Below are 9,571 nucleotides of genomic sequence, written 5' to 3'. Positions count from 1 at the left end.
TGTGTAATAAAGGATACAGGTGCTTGGATACAATAGACCGTGTGTTTGTTTCAAGACATGTTGTATTCAATAAGCATGACTTTCCCTATAAATATGGTTTTACAGTGATCAAAGCAGCTGGCAAAAGAACTATACAATCTCAGACTCTTCCTATTCAGTGACTACCTGTGTCCCCTGAACTCCAAACACCACAACCTCATATATACATCCCCAACTCTGTCAACTCATCCATAAATCGTCCATCACTTACAAATCCCTTGCCATCTCCTAAAATGCAGTCTCCAATTTTTAACACTCCCATATCTCCATAGTCTGTTGATCAGGCCAATTCTCCATCATCTTCCTCTCCTGTATCCACCCCTACCTCCCCTTTAGATCCACCATCAGAACCCTCTACAAGCCAACCCCAAACTCTACTAATACCCCATCCTTGACTACTAATCCCACTACCCTATAACGTCCACTTCCACTACCCACTCACACCCTATGATAACTCGTGGCAAGGCTGGCATTTTTAAACCAAAGGTACTTCTGTCTAAGTCCTCCAAAGACTGGTCAGTAATAGAACCCACACGAGTTATTGATGCGTTAAAAACACCATAGTGGAAAGAAGCAATGGATGCCGAATATGCTACACTAGTAAAAAATAATACCTAGAGCCTTATTCCTGCCTCTTGGTCTCTTAATATAGTTGGCACCAAATGGATTTCATAGTAAAAAGGAACCCCAATGGCTCAATACAACTCTACAAAGTAAGGTTGGTGGCCAAAGGTTTTCACCAAAGTTCGGGAGTTGACTTCTTTGAAACTTTCAGTCTAGTAGTGAAGGCCTCCACAGTTTGAGTTGACATTACTCTTGCCATTTCCTAAGGCTGGACATTGCGGCAACTTGATTTTAACAATGCCTTCTTGAATGGCACTCTTCAGGAAGAGGTTTATATGAGTTAGCCACAAGGATATGTTGATCCTCATCTGCCTGATTATGTTTGCAAACTTAATAAGGCAATATATGGGCTCAAGCAAGAACCTCGATCTTGGAACAATACACTCAGAAATGCTCTGCTATCCAGGAATTTTCATAATGCAAAATCTGATACTTCCCTCTCCATTTTTTGAAATGGCTCCACAGTTGTGCTTCTACTAGTATATGTAGATGATGGTATAGTAACGAGAAATGATGCCTCTGGCATACAAAAACTAATCAATGTGTTGGACAATCGTTTTGCACTCAAGGACCTCGTGACTCTCAGATATTTCTTAGGCGAACAAATTCATTACTTGGAGAATGGAGTGGTTTTAAACTAAGAAAAATATGTTGATGATCTTCTTACTAAGCTTGATCTGTGTGACTTCAAGGCTGCTCCCTCACTAAGTGTTATGAATCAACCGCTATCTTTGACCAATGGCACTCCACTCACTAATCCTTTTATATATCAAAATACAGTTGGGGCACTCTAATACTTAACCAACACACGACCAGATATTACGTATATTGTAAATAGTTGAGTCAATTCCTCAAATGCCCAACTAATGTTCACTAGCAAGCTATAAAAAGAGTTCTTTGATGTCTCAATGGCATAAAATATTTTGGTTTGTACATCCAGCCCAACACTAATCTCTCAATCTCAGCATTTTCAGATGCCGATTGGACCGCCAACATAGATGATAGGAAGTCGATAACTGCCTATTATGTGTTCCTTGGAAGTAGCCTTGTATCTTGGTCATCCAAAAAGCAACCAGTTGTTGCTCGATCTAACACCGAATGTGAATATCGAGCATTGGCTCATGCTTCAGCTAAAATAATCTGGCTTCAACAACTCTTGAATGAAATCAACATTGTAAAGAAAACTAAGCCAATCCTATGGTGTGACTACTTAAGTGTTGGTGCTCTTGTTGTCAACCCTATCTTCCACACTCGTATGAAATATATCGAAATCGACATTCACTTTGTATGTGAGCAAGTTCTCAACTGCAACCTCGATGTGTGGTATGTTCCATCCTCAGATCAAATTACTAATTGCCTCACCAAAACTCTTACATGTTCCTAATTTTTCAATCTACAAAACAAACTCAAGGTCGTTGCTCTCCCTTCCTATTTGAGGGGGGATATTAAGGAGAGTAGTGAAGATTGCCCAGTCAGCAATGGCAAGACTCACACGACAGACAAACCCAACACAACCAACACAATCAGCAAGTTCACACCAATAGATATCCAAATAATTGTCTCAACAAATTCTTTAAGAAAGAATCTTAATGGTTAGGATTGGTCCACTATTTGTATGAAATCTATACATGTTTATTCATTATTTTTATTATTTCCCACCCATCCCAAATTAGGGATTTTCCTGCATAAATATTTCTTGAATACTTGGTAATAAAACAAGGTGAATTCATCGAGCAGTCTCTTCCTTATTCTTCCTTAACTACTTTTCCTTCTTTTTTCTTCTTCTTCGATCTCTTCTTCTTCTTTACCTCTTCTTACTTTTGCTGTAGAATGGATGGGTATCTGACAGATTGTTGTTGCTCTACCTGGCAATGATTCGAGAGGCGTTGTCACCGCTAGTATGTACTGATTTTTTATCGATTTGAAAAAGCATCTATGGATGTGGATATCCGATGGAGCTGTACGAAGACTCGCCAAAATCTCTGGATTCCGCAGGTGGCTACTGATTTCGCTGAAATGGTGCGTAGGTCTAAGATTGGAAGGGCTGCAGCTCACTGGATCTAGTTTGTTGGAAGTGAAGAGTTTCGCATGGGTATGAAGATCTTCACCAGAAATTGTTGGTCACGAAATTTGCTAGATTGGTTTGTGGCTGGAAGCTGCTGCATTGGTGAAATTACTTGAGTTCAACCCATAGATTTGGACTATGTGGATTCATTCGAGATGTAACTGAGATTTTAGTTTCAATTTCCTTTCCCTCCAATCTTAATGTAGTCTCTCTAATTTCTACTCCTTTTATCTTGCCCTCAGTTCGATCCCTTCATTTCTTCTCTCTATGTTTCACTCTAATCTATTTCTTCGTCTATCCCTTACTTCCAGTCTTCTCTAATGTGTAAGGATTTCTCTGTATCTCTCTCCTCATTAGGTCAATATTTTTTTCCCACTTTCACCGCTATATAAGTTCACAATTTATAGAGAAAACCATAATCGAAGTTAGATTTTTATGGAGGTTCACAAGAAGAGAGGGAATGCAGGAAGGATATTGAAGAAGGTTGAAGAATTGGAGAGAAATGGAGGAAAAAGAAGATGTTGGAAGGTTAGAGGAAAGATAAAAAGTTAAAAACATGATGACGTCGATGATAATAATAATAAGTAGATTAATTAATTAAAAATGAAATGAAATGAAATAATAATAATAATATTGACAAATAAATCATAGTAATAAAAATGAAGTAAATAAAAATAAATAAATAAACAACCACCCAAAAAGGCTTAAAAATACAAAAATTTGAAAAGGAAATTAAATGATAATAATAATAAATACATGAAAAAGGTGAAAAAGTGTCGGACCATACAATGTCTACCTACCCCATATTATAATAATAATGCTAACACATGATAAATTAGGGTATAAATATGATAAATGACGTTTTCAGATTATTTGAAATAAACCCATCTATCTATATTTAAAATTCAAAACAAAATATAAAAATAAACTCTCTCTCTCTATATATATATATTATACCACACTCTCATAGTATATGTAGTACATACATAGTATATAAATCCCTGCAAGCAATGAGCCTTTGTCGTTGTCATCGATTTTTGCTGAGGGTTTCAGTTGGGCTCATCAAAAAGATGAATAACAAAGAGAGAGGATTGTCAAGATAGGTGAGAAAGTTTAGCTAGAAGAAGAAAGTGGGGGGTTGCGGCAGAGAGAAGGAAAAAGACAAGATTTTTTTAGGATTTTTTAATGACGTGTTGATGTGAGAGGAAATGACACTTTTCTTTCCTTTTTTTTTTTTGTTTAAAAAAATGTGGATGGAGGTATGTAAGTAAATGAACCCTAATACTAGTGTAAAAATAAAACCAATTTGATGATTTTCTCTGCAGTTGAGAGAGATTCTTTGGAGTTTGTGAGGCAGGTCCTGATGGATTTTGCAGGGCTGTCTGGGTTAGTTGCAAATGTTGAGAAGAGTTCCATATTTGTTGCAGGTGTGAAACTTGGTGAGGTGGAGGAACTAATTGCGTTTATGGGGTTCTCTCTTGGTTTGCTGCTTGTTAGGTATCTGGATTACGGTTATTGGTTGGTCGGTTGAGGGTTGTGGATTGTGTGCTTTCAATACAAAGGATTACAACTCGTATTAGAAGCTGGGCGGCACGGTCCCTCTCTTTTGCTTGAAGGTTGCAGCTTGTTAGGTTTGTTTTATAGTTCTTTCAGGTGTTTTGGTGTAGCATCTTCATGTTGCCTGCGTGTGTAACTCATGAGGTTGATTGTCTGTTACGTAGTTATTTATAGAAGCAAAGTGCAGTGAGTCGAGGTGGTACGGGGGTGGCGTGGGATGAGGTGTGCTTGCCGTTGGGAGAGGGGGGTTTGGGTGTGAAACATGTGGCTTCATGGAATCAGGCTGCTATTATGAAGCTGTTCTGGCTTCTCTTAATTAAATCGGGTTCATTATGAGTGGCGTGGGTGGAGGCGTATGTTTTGCATGGATGGTCTTTGTGGGCTGTTCGAAGTGAGGTTGGGAGGTCTTGGTGCTTGAGGGCTATCTTGCGTTGTCGAAAAAGATTCAAGCATCTGGTTCATTTGATGGTCAGCAATGGATGGTCTTGTTTTGTTTGATGGGATCCTTGGTTCCCGGGGGGTGTAATTTTGGATTCATATGGGTCTACGGTGGTTTATGATGGAGGGAGTAGTTTGGAGGCGCAATTTTTGGAGTTCTTATATAGTGAGGGAAGTTGGAGGTGGCCTACAGTATCTTGGGAGTTGCTTGAGATCTGGGGTTTTATTCAAGCAGTGGGGCCTATGGTGAGGGAGTTGGATTATTGGGTTTGGGAGCTGGGTGCTAGTGGTCGATTTTCTATTGGTAGTGCTTGGGAGAGTTTGCGTCCCGTCGTCCTTGGGTGTCTTGGGCTAGTATTTTGTGGGCAAGGGGTGTTATTTTGCGCCACTCCTTTTGTGTCTAGTTAGCTGTGAGGGATAGGTTAGGTACGCAGGATTGGTTGAGAAGCTGGGGTGTGTTATCAGAAGGGAGGAGGGTATCTTCTGTGTGTGGGAGGTATAGAGTCTTGGGATCATTTATTTTTTTAGTGTGGGTTTGGAAGAAAGGTGTGGTCTGGTGTGTTGCGTCATTTGGGTTCGTCGCATCGGGTGGTGGGTTGGGATGTCGAGGTTAGTTGGTTGAGCCGAGTAGGGTCGGGTAAGGGGGTGCGTAGTAAGTTGTTCCGTGTATTCTAGTGTGCTTCTATCTACTACATCTGGCAGGAGCGTAATTGGCGGTTGCATGGAGGTGGACCGAGGTCGGTGTCTGCTTTGTTTCACCTTATGGTCTCTACTGTTCGTGCTCATGCTGCTTCCTGGCGGGTTGATCTTCTTGATCTTATCTAGCATGTTTGCGATTGCTTTTTTTCGTTTTGAACTTGTTATTGCTCTCTGTTTTCCTGTTGTCCCTAGTTGTGGGGTTTTAGTTTCTCTTTTCTGGCTTTCTCCCTGGTGTTTTGCGGGGTTTTTTACGTTTATGTTTGGTTATGTTCATGTTTTATCTTCTTGGCTTTGTTTGCATTTTGTTACTCTGTCTTTACTTGTGTTTTGTTGCTTTGATGCCTTGATCCCGAGTTGTAGGATCCTCCTTGTTGTTGTATAATAATATCATCTATTCTAAAAAAATAAAACCAATTAGGTCATTCCTAAAAAAATAGGAATTTAAAGACATTTATGGAATTTAGACCTACTATTGAGGTCTTCTATGTAGAAAACCCATAACTATATGTAGGGCAAATATGGATATTTATCTAGAAACTTTGGGGGCTGTATCAATTAAAATTTTATACTAATAATTGCATCAATTTAAACCTTGAATTTTCATAAGTGTATCAATTTATACTATTCTCCAAATTTCATATATATAACTACTCCAATTATTAGTAGAGTATCCAATCAATTTTGTATCACTTGTAAATTTGAATCAAATTCCAAAATCAAGAATACCTTTTAAATATCGAGGGACTTTTTAACAATGCCAAAGTGAACTTCACTAGGTGAATTCATATATCTTGATAAAAGACTTGCAACAGATATCAAGTCTGGCCTAGATGTTGTCAAATACAAGAGACTTCCTATCTAAGCTTCTATGATTCCTAGGATTAGGAAGCTTCTCACCATCATTCTTGGAAATATTCAAGTTTATTGCTAGTGACGTAGAAACAATTTTATATGTTTCCATTTTAAATTTCTTCAAAATTTATTGAACATACTTTCTTAGGCAATAAAAATACCTTTGTCTTCTTGATGAATTTCTATGCCAAGAAAGTAATGCATATAGCCAATATCTGACATCTCAAATATCTTTTCCATCTCAACTTTAAAATCTTGTAACATTTGATAATCATTTCCAATTACAAGCATATCATTGATATAAATAGAAAGAATGCGTTGCTTAAAGTTGTTACCAACCTTAATATAGAGAGTAGTTTCCTTCCTATTCCTTAAACCTTGAAGAATTAAATATGAATCAATCTTATAGAGAACTTTTCTTAGACGATACACTTTGTTTTATTTGTCATTCTCCACTAACCCTTTAGGTTGACTCACATAAATCTTCTCTTCAAGATCACTATTCAAAAAAGCTGATTTGACATTTAGATGGACTATTTTTCATCCTAAGTTGGTAGCTAAAGCAACGGGTAAGTATGGTATCATGTTGTGCAATTGGAGTATATGTATCTCCACAAACAACTCCAGGTTGTTGTGCATACCCTTTTACCACTAACCTTGCTTTATATTTGTTGATTAAACCATCAAAATTATACATCACCCCGAACAAATATTTCACATCTAAAGTATTCTTTCCTTATAGTGGCTCAACAAGCTTCCATGTATTATTTTTATTGACAATCTCCAATTCTGCTTTCATGGTAGCATCCGTTTTGTAGATTGTGAAGCTTCATTATAATTATTTGGCTCAATAACAACAAGATTACAATTTTCATGTTACAATTTTCATATACAATCACAAGTGTACTTTTACCTTCAGCTAGTACCATCTCACCATGTCCAAACCTTGTGGATTAGCCAATTTGACTAAAAAGATCGATATCTTTAGTCATGTGGACTATACATTCGCTATTAAAAATCCATGAGTTTGACCCATTGTCATACATATGAGAGACCACAAACAAAAAATTTGTTTCATATTATTGTTGGCACAATTTTCTTGCTCTTGAGGATGTTAGGCATGGTTTTGTTTGGCATAACAAGACTTCTTTGTATGACTATCCTTGTTGCAATAATCACAATGGTAAACTTTTTATTTTTGAATTAACAATTTTTTTTCTTAGCATGGTTGGCCTTTTTGCAATAACAACAATAAGGAAATTTACCTTTCTTTGATCCTCCTCCTTTTCCCTTGATCTTTAGTTGTTTTTCTTTCATCTTTTGTAATAATTTTCTTGCCTTTTAAATTTATGAAATGCACTCTCTATTTTCTCCTCATTGCGCATCATATCCCTTTGTTCATGGGTTTGTAATGTACTAATTAATTCAACTATAGAAAGAGTTGTTAGATCAGAAGACTCCTTTATGGCCGAGATCTTTGACTCAAATTTGTTTGGAACATTAACCATTATTTTTTCCACGACACTTTGATCTAAAAAAATTTCACCAGCTAGTTTTATCTGATTTCCAATGATCGTCACTTTTGTTGTATAGTTCCTCACAGTATTTGAATTCTTCCTTTTTAGCATCTCAAACTCTCTCTTGAGAGTCAACAATTTTACAACTTTCACCTTTGCACTTCCTTCAAATTCCTCCTACAATTTCTCCCAAGTTTCTTTTGTCATTTTACAATATATAATCCTAACAAATATAGGATCAGATAAGGTGGTGTAAATTTGAGATAAAGCCTTAGCATATTTAATTTCTCCTCTTCATGTAATATGATTTAATTCAATGTTAGATTTTCTCCTGATGGTTGAGGATTAATATAAGTTTGAAACAAATCCTAAAGGCCAAGTACTTTGAGATAGAATTGCACTAAGAAGCACAGACACAAATATGGATACATTATACGGATCGATACGATGCAACGATATGTTAATTTCTAAAAAACTAAGATACAGATATGTTGAAGATACGTTATATATATATATATATATACATATATAATGTCTAGTTAATTGCTATAATACTTTTTTTAAGTTAGATTAAAATTGATTCAAGAAGAGAGTGAAAACTTGAAAAAAGATCCGGTAACGTCGAGTGATTGTTGAGCAACTAGAGTAGACGGTAGGAAAGAAGTAGAAGAAGAAGATTGAAGAATGGGATTGGGGGATGAAGGGGGTGTGAATCATGATTTAAATAGTGAGAGAGAAGGGAAGAATGAAGATTTAATTACATTTCTTTTTTTAAATTTTTTTCTTATGTTTTTATTATTTTTAATTTATTTTATTTTAGATTGCTCAATTTAAATGGGCTTTTATATTTAGAAGTGATTTTAAAATAGTTGAAATCACTTTTGTCATTTTCAAAATCACCGTGAAACATGATTAATCCTTCAAAACTAATTGTGATGGTATGAAAATTGTATTTAAAAGTGTAAATTTGAAAACTAAATTAATGAGTAAATAAAAGTGTGGTTACGAGTGATTTTTGATGATTTTAAAATCACTCCTACACATGCACTAAAATAAAATGGGTTGTGGGTTGGGCTTAAATTTTTTTAAAAAAATTGACTCACGTATCCTCTTCACTTATCTGAAAATTAAAAATAAAAATAATCAAATAGTTCAAATCACATATAAGACATATATCTACCACGTATCTGGACGTATCCGTATATGACATGGATTCTCTGCACAATTAGAACTATTTGTGCTTTTTGAGAATTGCATTTTTGAAGAACCTGTGAAGTTCCGTAGCGGAAGCAAGGATTGACCCAGTTTTCAAATTTTCACAAGACAACGAAATTTACAGAACTAAAAGAAATTATGCATTAATAAAAAAAAAAAAAAACTTACAACATGCATAAGTAATAAAAAAAAAATGGAGAAGAAATCATACCCTTGATAATTAAAATTTTCTTCACAAAATCCCCTTCTCCACAAATGATCAACCACGATAAAAAAAACCAAGACACCATGACAAGTGACCTCTGTATTCTCTTTTCAGATGAGAATCTCTTAGGAGTGTGTGAGCTCTGAGATTTTGGAAGGAAGAAAAATTTGTTGAGAGAGGAAGAGAGGATTCTGGAAAAAATTCCAGAGAGAGTTTTTCGAGAGAGTTTTTCTTAGAAAAGTATGTGAAGAAGATGATAGATAAAATGAAAAAATCATCCTGCGTGAAAAAACCTCCCACTTTCACGTTGATTGAGAGAATCAAGGGGAAGAAGTCAACTCTCTCCCTTTAATTTAAAAC

This window comes from Benincasa hispida, chromosome 10, assembly GCF_009727055.1.
Source record: "Benincasa hispida cultivar B227 chromosome 10, ASM972705v1, whole genome shotgun sequence".
NCBI lineage: Eukaryota > Viridiplantae > Streptophyta > Magnoliopsida > Cucurbitales > Cucurbitaceae > Benincasa > Benincasa hispida.
The sequence above is the reverse complement of the archived record's forward strand: the minus strand, read 5'-3'. Positions refer to the sequence as shown.